This window comes from Halichoerus grypus, chromosome 11 (assembly GCF_964656455.1).
Source record: "Halichoerus grypus chromosome 11, mHalGry1.hap1.1, whole genome shotgun sequence".
Classification (NCBI taxonomy): domain Eukaryota; kingdom Metazoa; phylum Chordata; class Mammalia; order Carnivora; family Phocidae; genus Halichoerus; species Halichoerus grypus.
The window spans coordinates 86,354,073-86,370,009 of NC_135722.1; the positions used below are offsets into that span (position 1 = coordinate 86,354,073).

Consider the following 15,937-nt stretch of genomic DNA (forward strand, 5'->3'; position numbering starts at 1 on the left):
GGGCTGTGTCTCTGTGTCACAGGGCACAATGGGGATAGAAAAACAGTACTTGATTCATAGGGTTCTTAGCCTTACGTGAGATAATATATGTAGAGCATACCTAAACCCTCAATTTATACTACAGTAAAAATCTTTTTAATGTGTTCACTATGTGCCACACACAGCTGAGTGCAATTCAAATTACTATATGGGTCTTACCTATTAAAATTTGCTCTGGGCACATAAAAGAGAAAGGGCGAAAGGCTGTGGCACAAATGGGACAAATATAGGAGGGCCAGGCACAATACTGCAAACTATCTAGGGCCTGGGGCTGCCTTAGCACAGGCTGCTCCCACCCCTTTCCTTACCTACTTTGCTTCCTTGGAAACTCCAAATGGCTCAGTCCCAAGGCAAGCCCTATCTGTCAAAGCAGAGTTGGCCCCAGAGGGAGTTGTTGCCAAATTCCTGTGCTATAGCACTCAAAACTGAAAATAGAACAATTCTCAGCAGCTTGGGCCTGTGAACACTTTTCAAAATGCATTCAGCAAGCAAAATTCCATTTCCCCAGTGGTGTTTGCACAGGCCCCTGACACATCCGCAGGACTTCTTTTTACCCTCTTCCTCACCATCCCATGTTGTTTCTTGTGGACATCTTTGGCCTTCAGTCAAAAATCAGTGGTGTACTGTGAATACTTAACAAGCAGCTCTCTAGAGAGCAGGGAGGGAGTCTGGGTTTGTAGCATATGCCATTTTCCATGGTGTGAATACTCTCACCATGGAGTTGGGAAGAATCTACCCAACTGGGTCTTGTGGCCTAGTGTGAGCCAGCTCCAGCACAATGGAACCCTCAAAATCTCCCTCTACCCCTGTAGGCCTGGCTCCAGAGGAGACATTTTAATTGCCCTTAATCTTCCTACCACCTTCATTTCTTTCAGGCCATTTGAAAATGAATCCTCCTTTGGAAGGTGAGTCCTACTGTCAAGGAATGTAGATTGTTCTCAATGGTGGGAGTGTTCAGGGCTGCCACATGTGGCCTTTCAGACCACGTGGGGCACAGCTCTGCCAGGTACCACTCACAATGACTTTAATGTAAATGGTGGCCTGGTGATGTGTGCAAAATTAGCAGCCTAGAAGTGTCTTTGCTGAAGTCATAAGGCCCTCCTGGATTAGGGGCAGAACAGAAACGTTAAGGCTTCCTAATATCCCCATTCCCAGCCTCAGCAACTTCTCCAGCACCTGAGAACTTGATTCTCAGCCTCAGCAACTTCTCCAGCACCTGAGAACTTGAAACATTCCCTAAGCAAAATGACTGAACATGGTACCTGCCTGATGGCATCAGCAGGTCATAATTTTACTCTGTTTTCCGAAGAGGCAGTTAGACATTCACCATGTAAGTTGCCTCCCTCCCCGCCTAATTGAGTCAGGTCATTATTAATTCATTCAACAACCATTTAGAGAGAATCTCCTAGTTTCCAGGCATTGGGATAAACATTGGAAATGAACTGAACAAAACAAGAAATTCACAATCTAGAAGGTGGCACAGCCCAGCAAGTCAGCAACTGCCTGTAGCATTTACAGAGATATGTGCACACCAAAAAAGAAGCATCACTTATAGGTGAATTTATATTTGCTAACAACTACCATGTATTGAGTGCTCGCTATGGCCCTGCCTTTGCTGAACATTTCCTCAATGTTATTTAATCATTACAGCAAATTTATAAGGCAGATATTATTATCCCTCACTTATGTATGAGGACTTAGAGGCTTGGAGACATTAAAAAGTTCCCTGAGGTCACATGGGTAAGAAACATAGAAGTGGGTCTGGCAGCATGGCACTTGCTCTTAAACTCTGGTCTACACCAGATCTCTAAATCTCTTGGAAGTCAGTAGTAGTGGCTAATCTCTGGGTCAGCTGAGGGCCAAATCTTTCTCTGCATCCTCTGGGGGCTGCTCTGCTGCAAACAAGCCAGATGGGACCCAGAGAAAGAGACAGTCCAACTACCCAAGGAACATGCAGTCCCATATGTGGGGCAGACTGCAAGTTACCTGGGCCACTGCAAGTTACCCCACCCTCTGGAGCCCATCCCAGATGCTTTCTTGGAAATTCTGACTTCAAGTTCTTAAATAGTAGTTGAGCACTATTTCTGGAAGGACACAAGACAACCAGCAGAGGTCTTATTTTCTTATTTTTAATAGGTTCTTGTTTTTAAAACAGAACCTAAAGAAGTCAGTAGCATAGAGACAAGATTTGAAGTCGAGGGGAGAAGGGCAAAAATTTCACTCCTAGAAAATTGTTCTTGATTGCTAAGCTGGGTCCTCTGAGATGAGGCAAAGGTGGAATTTGGGGAACAATGCCCTCAGGAAAATCTCAAGGAACTCCAACTAGTCTAGGTTCCAAAGATGGATAACAGTCCATCAGTCTAGCCAGCTCTAGATCCCAGCTAAGGGTTCTTATTCCCAGTTTGGCCAATCCTCCCACTTGCTTCTCTTCCTGGATGTGTAGAGATCTTGGAGAAGGCATCCAATCTCGTTCCCCTCGGGTAAGAGAAGAGGATTCAAGAAGTGAGGGAGGATCTCTCAACTTTCTCTGAGATCAGAAAACATGCCCTTATCCTTTGTAAGCTTTGGAAAATAACAGCACTAATTTCCCTGTGCTTTGGGTTCCACAGCCAATCTAAAGAAATCAGGCAAAAGATCCAGGGCCTGAAGTAAACACACAATAAAAAAAAATTATTAAGAGGAGAGTTTGTCGGCCAACAGACACATGAAAAAGTGTTCAATATCGCTCGGCATCAGGGAAATCCAAATCAAAACCTCAATGAGATACCACCTCACACCAGTCAGAATGGCTAAAATTAACAAGTCAGGAAGTGACAGATGTTGGCGGGGATGCGGAGAAAGGGGAACTCTCCTACACTGTTGGTGGGAATGCAAGCTGGTGCAGCCACTCTGGAAAACAGTATGGAGGTTCCTCAAAAAGTTGAAAATAGAGCTACCATATGATCCAGCAATTGCACTCCTGGGTATTTACCCCAAAGATACAAAAGTAGGGACCCGAAAGGCTACGTGCACCCCGATGTTTATAGCAGCAATGTCCACAATAGCCAAACTGTGGAAAGAGCCAAGATGTCCATCAACAGATGAATGGATAAAGAAGAGGTGGTATATATATACAATGGAATATTATGCAGCCATCAAAAGGAATGAGATCTTGCCATTTGCAACGACGTGGATGGAACTGGAGGGTATTATGCTGAGCGAAATAAGTCAAACAGAGAAAGACATGTATCATATGACCTCACTGATATGAGGAATTCTTAATCTCAGGAAACAAACTGAGGGTTGCTGGAGTGGGGCGTGGGGTGGGAGGGATGGGGTGACTGGGTGATGGACACTGGGGAGGGTATGTGTTCTGGTAAGCGCTGTGAATTGTGCAAGACTGTTGAATCACAGATCTGTACCTCTGAAACAAATAATGCAATATATGTTAAGAAAGAAAAAAAGAAGAAGAAGAATGTAGCAGGAGGGGAAGAATGAAGGGGGGGAAATCGGAGGGGGAGAAGAACCATGAGAGACGATGGACTCTGAAAAACAAACTGAGGGTTCTAGAGGGGAGGGGGGTGGGAGGATGGGTTAGCCTGGTGATGGGTATTGAGGAGGGCACGTTCTGCATGGAGCACTGGGTGTTATGCACAAACAATGAATCATGGAACACTATATCTAAAACTAATGATGTAATGTATGGGGATTAACATAACAATAAAAAATTTTAAAAATAAATAAATAAATAAAAAGGGAATCTAAATAGACATTTTTCCCCAAAGACATACAGATGGCCAACAGGAACATGAAAAGATGTTCAATTTCACTAATTATCAGGGAAATGCAAATCAACACCATAATGAGACACAACCTCATACCCGTTAGGATGGCTATTATCAGAAAAACAAGAAATATGTTAGAGAGGATGTGCAGCAAAGGGAAACCTTGTACACTCTTGGTCGGAATGCAAATTTGGTTTACTCATTTATTTTTTTTTTAAGATTTTGTTTATTTATTTTACAGAGAGAGAGAGAGTTAGCGAGAGCAGAAACACAAGAGAGGAGAGTGGGAGGGGGAGGGGCGGACTCCCTGCTGAGCAGGGAGGCCGATGTGGGGCTTGATCCCAGAACCCTGGGACCATGACCTGAGCCGAAGGCAGACGCTTAACGACTGAACCACCCAGGAGCCCCATGCAAATTGGTTTAGTCACTATAAGAAACATGGAGTTTCCTCAAAAAATTAAAAATAGGTTGACCATGTAATGTAGCTATTTCCCTTCTGCATATTTGTCTGAAGAAAACAAAAACACTAATTTGAAAAGATATATGCACCCCTACATTCTTTACATCATTATTTATAATAGCCAAGATGTCTATCTTATGTCAAGTAAAATCAGTCATAGAAAGGCAAATGCTGTATGATTTCACTTATATGTGGGATCTAAAAAAACAAAACAAGCAAATAAAACAAAACAAAACTCACAGAGAACAGATTGGTGGTCATGAGAGGGGAAGGGGTTTGGGGGTGGGGGGGAAGGGTAAAAAATAGTCAATCATATAGTGATGGAATGTAACTAGATTTATTGTGGTGATCACTTCGTAGTGTATACAAACATCGAATTATTATGTCCACATGTAAAATGGATATAATGCTATTTGCAAATTTTACCTCAATAAAAAATGAGAAAATTAGGAAAAAAAAAAAAAAGAAGAGGTGGTGTATATATATACAATGGAATATTATGCAGCCATCAAAAGGAATGAGATCTTGCCATTTGCAACGACGTGGATGGAACTGGAGGGTATTATGCTGAGTGAAATAAGTCAAACAGAGAAAGACATGTATCATATGACCTCACTGATATGAAGAATTCTTAATCTCAGGAAACAAACTGAGGGTTGCTGGAGTGGGGGGTGGGGTGGGAGGGATGGGGTGACTGGGTGATGGACACTGGGGAGGGTATGTGTTCTGGTAAGCACTGTGAATTGTGCAAGACTGTTGAATCTCAGATCTGTACCTCTGAAACAAATTATGCAATATATGTTAAGAAAGAAAAAAAGAAGAAGAAGAATGTAGCAGGAGGGGAAGAATGAAGGGGGGGAAATCGGAGGGGGAGAAGAACCATGAGAGATGATGGACTCTGAAAAACAAACTGAGGGTTCTAGAGGGGAGGGGGGTGGGAGGATGGGTTAGCCTGGTGATGGGTATTGAGGAGGGCACGTTCTGCATGGAGCACTGGGTGTTATGCACAAACAATGAATCATGGAACACTATATCTAAAACTAATGATGTAATGTATGGGGATTAACATAACAATAAAAAAATTTTTTTAAAAATTTGAAAAAAAAAGAGGAGAGTTTGTGTGTCACAGCAATTGAAAAAACTGGGACATAAAACAGCTTCTTCAGGGCGCCTGGGTGGCTCAGTTGTTAAGCGTCTGCCTTCGGCTCAGGTCATGATCCCAGGGTCCTGGGATCGAGCCCCGCATCGGGCTCCCTGCTCGACGGGAAGCCTGCTTCTCCCTCTCCCACTCCCCCTGTTTGTGTTCCCTCTCTCACTGTCTCTCTCTGTCAAATAAATAAATAAAATCTTTAAAAAAAAAAAAAAAACAGCTTCTTCAATGTCTATCTGACTGCATGAAGTAACAAAAGGCTTAGGACCTCCTTTTCCACTCCTTCTACTGACCTCTGAATTTCAGGTTTGCTGGAAATCCTGTCCCACTTCAAACACCTGGTAAGCCTAAGAGAGTATTTTTTCTGAGCACAGAGAGATGGGAAATAAATGCTCGTGACTCTGAGCAAATGTGGTCAGAGTCAGGAGAAAATTCAAGGTGGATGTGTGTGGTGAAGTTTTGAAAACTCTTCATGCCGGCAATGCTTCTGATTAAACGGTGCCCACACCACAGCATCCGACCATTCCTGTGGTCCGCAGGCCGTGGTTTCTTGGACCAGGCCATCAGGCTCTGAGCCAGCCGGACTGTGGGGGCAAGTTCCCTCTGGCAGTAAGTTTGCAGGCTGCACAGTCCCTGAGCTCTGCAGCCAAAAGCCATGTGGGGACATGGCAAACCCAAACCTCTCAGCCCCTACCTGGAAGCCACAACTCACATCTGGAACTCAAGGAAGATTGCCATTGGATCTCTGGCCATCCTCCCTCTGGCCAGCTCTGTTCTCTGTTGCTAGGAGGTGCTTAAAGAAGGTCCTTGGTTTGCAGATAAAGGACATTCTTTGGGTTTTGTAGTGTCTTGAAATGATGTTCTCTCAAGTCAAATAATAAAACAAACTCTTTTTCAAGGAAAGGGGGAACACTGAGATGGGAACAGCATGAAAGGATACCACCAGGCCTCCTGCTTCCCCTGTCACCTTGAGGCCAATGAGTGGAAAAGTTGGGCTAGCCCAGGCCAACTTGGATGGAGGGCGCCTGTCAAGCTCGTGCCCAGGCTGTGCTGGAACATCCCCAGCTGGGACACCTGCCTGGCTGGGCTGCCCTCCTTCTGACCCTGTTTGTCTTATTTTCTCCAAAGAGCCCGGACAAGGAAGAGATAGTTAGAAATCACTTCTTTTCCGAGCTTGGGAGCTGATAAATTTAGGGGAGTGAGGAAGAGGAGAGGAGACATTTGTGCCTCTCCCCTTCACCTCAATTGGTCTCTAAATCTAGTTACAAGAGGTATTCTGAGAGGACATCCCAATTGTTCTGAGACGCCACATTCACCAGCCCAGAGCCTGAGCCCAATTCTATTAGCCCAACATCTGGAGAAAACTCTAGTCCAGAACCTTCTCCTCTTCTAAGGAGAGGGAATCTGGGGACATAGGAGTCCCTGTCCCTCACAGAGGTTCAGTTGAAGCCTGCAGACAATTTTCTCACTGGAAGAACATCTTTCTTCTTTTGGAACCCAGGGCCCCGGCTTCCAGATCTGCCCTCCCCATGCTTCTGTATGCTATTGTCATTTATTTTTAATTTCATCTCAATTTTCTTTTTTTTCCATCGACTACAATCTGAAATTCATTGCAAGGTCATCCCCCAGGAGGCTGAGCTAGGAATCCAGCAATGCTGATGGAAAGGTGCCTAACAACTTGAGGTTCCAGAGCAAGTGGTGTTTGAATTTAAGTTTATTCCCCTCCAGGATTTAGCACAGACAGGTCTTGAGCAAGCTTCCCAGGATTCTGAAACTAGAACATGGCAAGTGAGACTGACAGGGCAATACAGGGGAATCCAGCACCATTGCTGAAAACCCTGGGAGCATTGGTAGAAAGCCTTCTCCAACAACCACAGAACAGGTATAAGAATCATCAGGCCAGAGCCATCACCTGCTTCTAAGACTGTCAACAAGGCTCCTCTTGGAAACCTAGTTTCTCCATCTGTAAAAGAAGATTTTGGACTAGATTATCTTTATCACCTCTTCCAGCCCTGAAATTTGCTGTTTCTAACCCTAACTTAGAACACTGGAGACTTTTCATTTATTTGTCCCCATCAGAGTTCAAGACTAAGAGCTACCAAGAGCAGGAACTCTACCTTTACAGTGTTCCATGTAAATGGGATATGTGCTATATGCAAATATATGTTAATACATACTTCAAGATGTTTCATCCTTATAGGCTATTATCTCACACTTACCCGCACAGGGCCCAGGGCTAGGCCATATGGAGACACGGCAATGAGAAAACAGGAAATCTCTCTTTCAGAGAGTTCAATCCTGGGAAAAGACAGGACCATTCATGAGCAGCTCACATAAAACAAACTATTCTCTGTGCTATAAGGGAGGGATCAAGAGGGTCCAGAGGAAACAGGAAAGGCCTCAGCATGACAGGTAAATGAATTAGGGAAGAAGTAGGATATAATTATGGCCTCAGTTTATGGGTATGGTTTGGATATGAGGAAAGGACAGTGGGGACAGAAGGGGCAGTGAGAGCAAAGTCACCCTCAAGTGCCAGGAATATTCATGAAACCATGAATCTGGATGAAGATTGGGAGTAAGACAAGGAGAATGACATGAGGTTGGGAAGGCAAGCAGGGCAGAGAATGGAGGGTCTTGAATACCAAGCTGGGGAGAATAAGTTATTTCAAATGATCGTGATGTTGGCTTCTGTGCTACCTCCACACTTGAAGGAACCTGCTCACTGCCCTTCCCTTCTGCCTCCCCAACCTGATAGGATCCCAAGCCATCCATACCCCAGGATGGAATGAGCCCAGCTTCCCAGCCCTGCACTCAATGTGGCCTCAACACCAAAAAGTGGCCAGGTCCAATCAAAGCATCATCCAACACACACTTCTCTTTTAACATGAAACTCCAAGACCACAGAAAGCCAAAGAAAATGACACTCCAGAAATTTCTTCCACGGGGACTATGAGTCCGATAATCCCACTCAAGGGTAGTTACTGTATAAGAGTGAAAAGTTAACAAAACCCATGGGGACTAGTGCTCAGGTGAGGGTTGAGCCCCTCTCTGGGCCTCAGATTCAGGGTGCACTGGACCCTGGCTCCTTACTTGTTCATTTTGGCACATCACAAACACAGCACTGAGGCCTTCCTGATGCTCCCACCCCCAACCCCAAGTTACAGATCAGTTTCCAACTGAGGCAGCTCCAGCCCAGCCCAGCCCTTGAGGAAGAACAGCCATGGGGTGGCTGGTCAGAAGCTTCTTCCACAGGGGCCTCTCCTACATGCACTGAGCACAGTTATCTCCAAGAGTGATTAGGAAGTAAAACAGCTCCCTTCCCCATTAGCAGCAAACTGGCCCATTTGGGCCATGAGACACCCCAGATCCAGGAAACCCAGGGCTCAGCTGACAGCTCAATTAGAGTGGAGAGTCTCCCCCACCCTCTACCTCCTGCTTCTGCCTTTTATTGTTTTTGGCAGCAGAGCAGGGGGGGCCTTGAGGTCGAACTTGTTGAAAGTGCAAGGGAGAGAAAATTGTTCTCATCTGAATAAATAGAGTCAGCTGTTGCCAGAGGGTGAAATCTCCCCATGGTAAGTTCCCCTAGACAAGCCACCGCAGTGTTGGCTGCATGGGCACTTGAACTGGGGCCAAGGCTATCTGGGTGATTCTGGAGATGGCTGCCAAGCAAGATGCTGCATGGCTCATCCATGTGGCTTTGGAATGTCCCTCAGGGGAGTAAGATGGCAGGGGTGTGGAAGGTTGGGTGCAGGGAGGGAGATCCTGGGCCACGCTTGTGTTGTTGGTGTTCAGCACACACCAGCCCTCCTTCCATATCAATGACAGAGGGGGAGTGGGAGAGTGAGCACCTACCACCATAGAACCCCAGTTCACAGGTGGCATCCTTGAGCCCTTAGCCATGGGGCTGGGGGTGGGCTCTCTGAGAAAAGGCCAATGCAGTGAGCTGGTGCCCTGGATGCTTCCCGGTGATCTAACATCCTGGGAACATACCCACGGTGCTTTGAGGACATCACCCAACCAGAACAAACAACCTGCTTGCCCCGGAAACTCTGAAAACTGCCATTCCAAAAGTTGCATCAAATGGGCTCAGGAAAGGGAAGTGAAAGGACACAGGTGAAGGGAGGCATGGGGAGTGAGGGGTGGGGGGTGAGTTGAAGAAGAAGAAAGAAAAAGGAGCCGTGTGGTAGGCTGGAAAGAGCGCTGGGACTGAGTCTGGAGAGGGGTTCCAGTCCCTGCTCCTTTCTGAATTAGATGGCTGACTTCAGACAAGCCCCTAACTCTCCGGTTGAAGAGGGAAGCTAGACTGCATGTTATTTGAGGTCCCATCACACTCTCAGCTAATATGCAGTGAAACCCAAAACCAGGAACCAGTGCCTCTTTTCTCTGTACCACCAACTCTGACCCAGTCATGAAAAAGAACATCAATCTGGTCACCACTTCCTGGCATCTGCTCCCAACACAGCCTCCTGGACTTCTCTGCTCCAGGGACTGCGAGAAAAGTCTTCTCGTTCAAAGACCCAGAGATGCTGCCGCACAGGCTAAGCAGGATAAGCCAAATCATATGGAAAATGCTTTTTCTGCTCTAGTGGAAAAGTATGCAAGGAAATGAAGACTCAGACAGCAATGTTTCTGTTTCAAAGGAGCCGAGAAAACCAAACAGGGCAGGCCACTGACAGACAGCAGTGGAAGCATCCCTTGCACTGAAACATCTTCCAGAAAGAAAGGGGCCACCTGATAGAGTACTGTTTGCTATATTTTTCCCATCGGGGCCAGCTTTATGCCGTAATAGCAATTCCTTACGTTTATGTGGTGTTTGACAGTTTCCAAGGCACAGCACATTTTTTACTTCACTCAATCCTCACAGCCTCTGAGTAAGGAAAGTGGCATCAGCCTCCCCGTGCAGATGAGAAAACCAAGGCATGCAGATTAAGGGATGTCCTAGGCTTGCACCAGAGCATGTGCTCATCTCCCACAACGATCATCTTTGGGGGTGGGTAGAGGGCAGGCAAAATCAGAGGCGAGGGTTGTGACAAGTGCAAAGGACCAAGAGAAAGGAGTCTTGGGTCTCATTGCAGCGTGCATTTAATATCCCTGTTTCTCAATATCCCCTCCCTCTTCCCCCAACTCCTTAAAATACTTGAAAAATGTCAGTGCTTCCTGGTCAGGATATGCAGCGACAGACTAACAAAAATGTCATAGAACAGGGAGAAGGGACAATAGGGATCATCTAATCTACCTTGTTATTTTACAAATGGGGAAACTGAAGCCCAGAGAGGTGAGGTAACTTGCCTAGGGTCACACAGCTAGCTAGTAGCAGAACCCAGGTTAGAACCTGCTATTCCTGCCACCTAACGACACTGGGGCAGTTAGCATGCTTGGCCAATGGGAATGACCTGGGAAGGAACTGGCAAGTTCCAAACTCAGCCAGACCCTCTGTGTCCTTCTCCCCTCCCCTCTTGAAGTTGTACCCCCTGGGCCCTTGTGCTCCACATCAAAGTTGGAGGCTGAGCCAGCAAGCCTTCCTCTTATATGGAATGACTCCAATATTCACGTCTGAGGCACTAATTCCAATTGGAAACCTCTTGCCAATCCAAACAGAACAGGCTGATCAGAAAGCTTTTGTTTTTTCTCCATTGTTTACAGAGCCACACTTTGGAGGCCTGAGCCCATCTGACATAACTCCAGGGCTGATGCCGGGGAAGAGCTTCCTCCCAGAGCTGTGAGAGGCCACCTACGACCAGGGAGTTCTCTCTAAATGGTAAAGGGTCTCTTCTACCTCTTGGGAGCCTTATTCCTTCCTTCCTTTATTCAATGATCACACATTGAGCCCACTAATTTTCAGCCCTTATACTAGAAGCAAGATTCATACATGTGGATAAGGCAGAAAAACCACCTCAAAGAGTCTTCATTCTAGCTGAGAAGCAAATCACATCTACATCTTCCTGGCAAACTCCAGAGTCTAAGGGAACTGACTTCAGAGTTATGAAACCCAAAGTGATGGCATTCCAGCCTGGCAGGTCAATCAGACCTGGAAACGTCAACTCAGTGACCCAAGGCTATAAATTGATTAAGGACAGGGAATATGTCCACCCGTAGGGGGAAGAATTTATGGAGGAGGCAGGTCTCAAACAGATCTTAAGAAAGAGGATTTAGACAGATGGAGCCCTGTGGAGCAGGGGTGGGGCAAGGAAGCTAGTGTCTGGGTGCTCATTATGTTTCTCCTGCATTCAGCAAGCTAGCTGAGCTATCTCATTCAATCCACCCACAGCTGTACAAAGTAGCTATTCTATTCCCATTCCATAGATGAGGAAACTGAGGCTCACAGAAATTAAGTGATCTATCTAACCATGATCACAGTTCAGCTCCAGGCCTGTGTGACTCCAAAGCTCATGCTTTTTTCACTGCACTGTGCCTTGGGAGGAACTGAGAGGAGGCTCTGGTGCTGGTTATTGCAAAACCATCCAAAAAAGCAAAAAACAGCTAAGTTGCAGAATCTGCAAAAATTTTGCTCTTTAGAACTGTTGTTTATTCATTGGGGCACCTGGGTGGCTCAGTCGTTTAAGTGTCTGACTTCAGATCAGGTCATGATCCTGGGATGGAGCCCCATGTCGGGCTCCCTGCTCAGCGGGGAGTCTGCTTCTCCTTCTCCCTCTGCCACCACCCTTCATTGCCTCTCTCTCTCTCTCAAATAAATAAATAAAATCTTTTAAAGAAAAAACTGTTGTTTGTTCACAGTATTTTTAGTGTCCATAAAGCCCTGCTACTCTTACCACCATCACATCACCATCACCATCATTCTGATGAGACTCCGTGTAATGAACAATAACCATGTGCTAGGGTCTAGGCTAAGTTATAATTCCATTTAAGTCTTCTAACAACCCAGAGAGTTTAATCATACTATTACTGTCCCCATATTACAGGTGAGAAAACCCAGGCACAGAAGAAAACCCACCCAGATCACACAACTATTGGTTAGATGCCAGCCCAAGCAGTCTGGCTCCCACCCCATGGTCTCCAACACATTGCTTATTCTTTGAAGGAGAGTGACCTTGTATCTGTATCTTGCAGATGTCACAAAGACAAAACAAAAAAAAAAAGACTTTACAAGTAGGAAAGCTATTGATTTGACTGGGCTGCCAAAGGTCCCAAAGTGGTCATTGTGGAGGGAAAGGACACTCCAAGTAGGCTTCAGCCTGAGATGATGTTTGGAGGGAATAGTTCAGGAATTGCTGGACAGTGGAAAAATAGGGCCCAATGGGCTGTGAGAATACAGGCATGGAGGGTCCTGTGGGCAGCCAACGGAAAGAACGTGCAACCTCAAGGCCATGGCTATTGCAGATCCAGCCCCATCCTGCACTTCCCAAGCACCCCAAAGGCAGCTCAGTCCCTACAGAGTTCTTCTGTCCCTACAAGTGATGGATGCCAGACGCGATATCCTTCACAGGAGGAAATGTATCTTGGAATATGATCTCTCGTTAGAGTACATGTTGTTGCTTTTATAGGTTGTGAGTGGAATCCCACAGACTCTTGTCTTCCTTCCCTCCCCCTCTCGCCTCATCCATTCCCAGCCCGGTGTTCCTTCGTAAATCAGCAGCCTGATGGAGCCAAGTTCTGCTTCCCACTTTTTAAGTCTGAGGGCATTTATTCCTGCTGATAAACTGGATTTAGACAGCTTCACAAACCCCCGACTGTGGCCAAGATTATGAAGGTGAAATATTCATTGAGTTCTGTCCGGTCAGGGAGAAGAATGTACAGTACAGGCTCAAACTGGCATATTTCCACACGTTACTGTCCAAGGGAGAATTACTTTTGTCAGGGACTGGAGCTATGTTTGGGGGTTGGCTAGAGATATAAATCAGGATTATTACATTGGTGCTTCCACCAGACTCCCAGAAAGGGGAGGCAATACTGCAGGCCTCCATTGTAGCCTGTGGGTTCACCATAACAAATAAGGCCCTTTGACCAAACCCAACCATCATCCCAGGCAGCACATGACCAGATCCAGACCGTAAAAATGGCCATGCTCTTCACCACTTATGCAAAGACTCTGGGGAATCACTGGCATCTCTAATGCCTTTGTACAAACAGGGAGGGCCCAAGGGTATGGTCCAGAGTGCAGGCCACCCCACAGCATCTGCCCTTTCTTTCCTTTTGCAAGATCCTGGCTAAATCTTGCTATGGAATCTGTGTGAGAAACCAGGAAATGGTGCTTGTCAGTGGGACATGCAAGACTGCAAAATAAAACTGCCTTGTTTCATGGGTGCAGGAATGGGAAGAAGGCCATTAATGCCTTCCTCTGCTCAGAAGTTGTGTACTGTGTATAGATACCTAGCAAAGTTTGGGCATGGGCACAGAAGCCTGCCTGGCACCATTCTGAGGACCCCAGTGCTGGAGAAAAGCAAAGCAAGGGCCCAGGAGTCTGATTCCGAAGCCCATACATCCCTAAAGCCTGTGCTCTCAGGCTCTACCATCCTGCACTTTTCTCATGCAAGGAGACGGACTCCATGATTGATGGAAGGCAGGTGAAGACCCCAGGAGAAGCCTAGGTACCTCCCATATCATGCATATTTACCTTGGCATCCACTGCACATTCAGCTTAGTTGCATGGCTGATGTCACAAGAAGATGAGAGAAATACCACCCCCCCAGAGTAAGGTGCAGGAAAGTCCACCTGACAATGAGCAGTTGTCAAACAAAGCAAGAGTAAGTGGGGTGGGGGGAACACAGAATCACCCGTGCTCTGGTAGAGTCAAATCCCACCTCTGCCATTTGCCAGCTGTGAGGTCCTCAGCATGTTACCTGCTCTCTCTGAGAGTCAGTCCCCTTACCTGGAGAATGGGAACTGACAAGCTACCTGGTCATGTTATGAGGTTAACAATGCAATCAACATGGTCAGTGCAGTGCCTAGCACACTCAGACCGTCAGCAAGTGATTTCTCACAGCTGAGCAGAAGGAAAACAAGCTCCTTCCTACCCCTGGCCCATGCTACCCTGCTTGGTTGGTGGACTTGCTGACCATCAAAGCATTTGATTTTAGGTTCTCTTTGTAAAACTTTAATGGCATCTCTCCCTCAAACATTTTACAAATCCTCGGAAACTAAGACATTCCAGACTGGCCTGGCAATCCCCAGCTCAGTGTGGAGCGTGGCTTCCCCTCTGATGCTCCTCCTCCCAGCCCTCACTCTGCCCTCAGTGCGACCAATATCCTTGCCATCCCTGGGCACATCCAGGCCTTCTGCCTAAGCTCCCTGCTCCTATTGGTCCCTTAGAAAAAGGGATGGGAATAAATCCTCTTGTCTGCCTCACAGAGATTATTTTACATTGGAAAAGTAACATATTACCATACGCAAATGATATAAAATTCAGAGTACAAGAATTTATTACACAATATGCAATAAGTCTGCTGTGCTTTGTAATTACTTTTCAGATAGTACATATGTTTTACATACTCTTCTAGATATACGGTACATTTCATAGTTATTGAAAATGTTTTAACAGTCCCCTACTCCAGACCCTCAATCTAGTTCCCCAGAAGTGACCACTGTTAAAAGACTTTTGCGTATCCTTCTGGAAACTTTCTGTTCATATATAAACACTCAAACTCAATTGTTAAACAAATGAGAGTATTCTGTACATACCATTCTTTGCCTTTTTGTTTTGCTTAATATTCTATTTTGGAGATTGTTTTAATAGCAACACATACAGAGCTACCTTATTGTTTTTAATGGCTGCATGGGGTTCCATTGCTTGGATGTCCCGGAATTCATAACCTGATCTCTAGTGATGAACACTTGGGTTGTTTTCAGTCTTTTGCTACTACTAACATTGTTATAGTGGGTCTCTTGTTCGTGGATATCTGCCCATATGTGTCAGGGCGTTTGTAGCATCCAATCCTAGAATTTTGAATTCTGAGAGAGTCAAATTGCTTTTCTAATAAGCCATAACCATTTACACTCTCAGAAGCAGGCTGGTGCTTATTTCTCCACCTCACCAACATTTGCTACCATAGTAGTGGATACCAAAATAATGTATACAAAAGTCTTATACACTGCGAAGCTCCACATATTATATCCAGAATGGCACCCTGATTGCCACCCTCTTCCATGAAACTTTTCCTGATTTTTCACTCTCCAGCCCAATGTGACTGCTTGCCTCCTCTGATCCCATACAGCACCTCATTCTCTCCTTTCTTGCAGCTCATGTGTACTTCTGTATACTGCAGTTCTATACATATTGGTCTTCTATCTATCAGACTGTGAGACTCAACTAGTTTGCTCAGTTACTATCTCCTCAAAATTTATAGCCCTTACACAAAATAAAGACTTGCAAAGTTAAATTTGGATCCTACCAACCCAAGTTTCTTGGGTTCTGACAGCCTGGCCATTGTGGGCAGAGGAGGGTCTCGGGTTATTGGGTGACATGAAGATCCCCGCCATAGCGTCCTGCAGAATGCTACTGGTGTCTAATTGTTCCTCCTCTTGCCCCACAATTTTTCATGAGAGGAAGACCATTCTGACTTTTAACTG

General features: G+C 45.8%; 1 long non-coding RNA gene across 3 annotated transcripts in view; it reads right to left on the bottom strand.

The window, feature by feature from the left end:
- Positions 1–7,116: 7,116 nt before the first annotated feature.
- Positions 7,117–15,937, bottom strand: part of LOC118531981 (uncharacterized) — a 33,884-nt gene continuing 25,063 nt past the window's right edge. For all 3 annotated transcript variants that reach the window (XR_013442699.1, XR_004915486.2, XR_013442700.1), the window contains 2 exons: positions 7,633–7,711; positions 7,117–7,376 (listed from right to left, as the gene is read on the bottom strand). This is a non-coding gene — a long non-coding RNA (uncharacterized LOC118531981). The remainder of the gene's footprint in view (positions 7,377–7,632; positions 7,712–15,937) is intronic.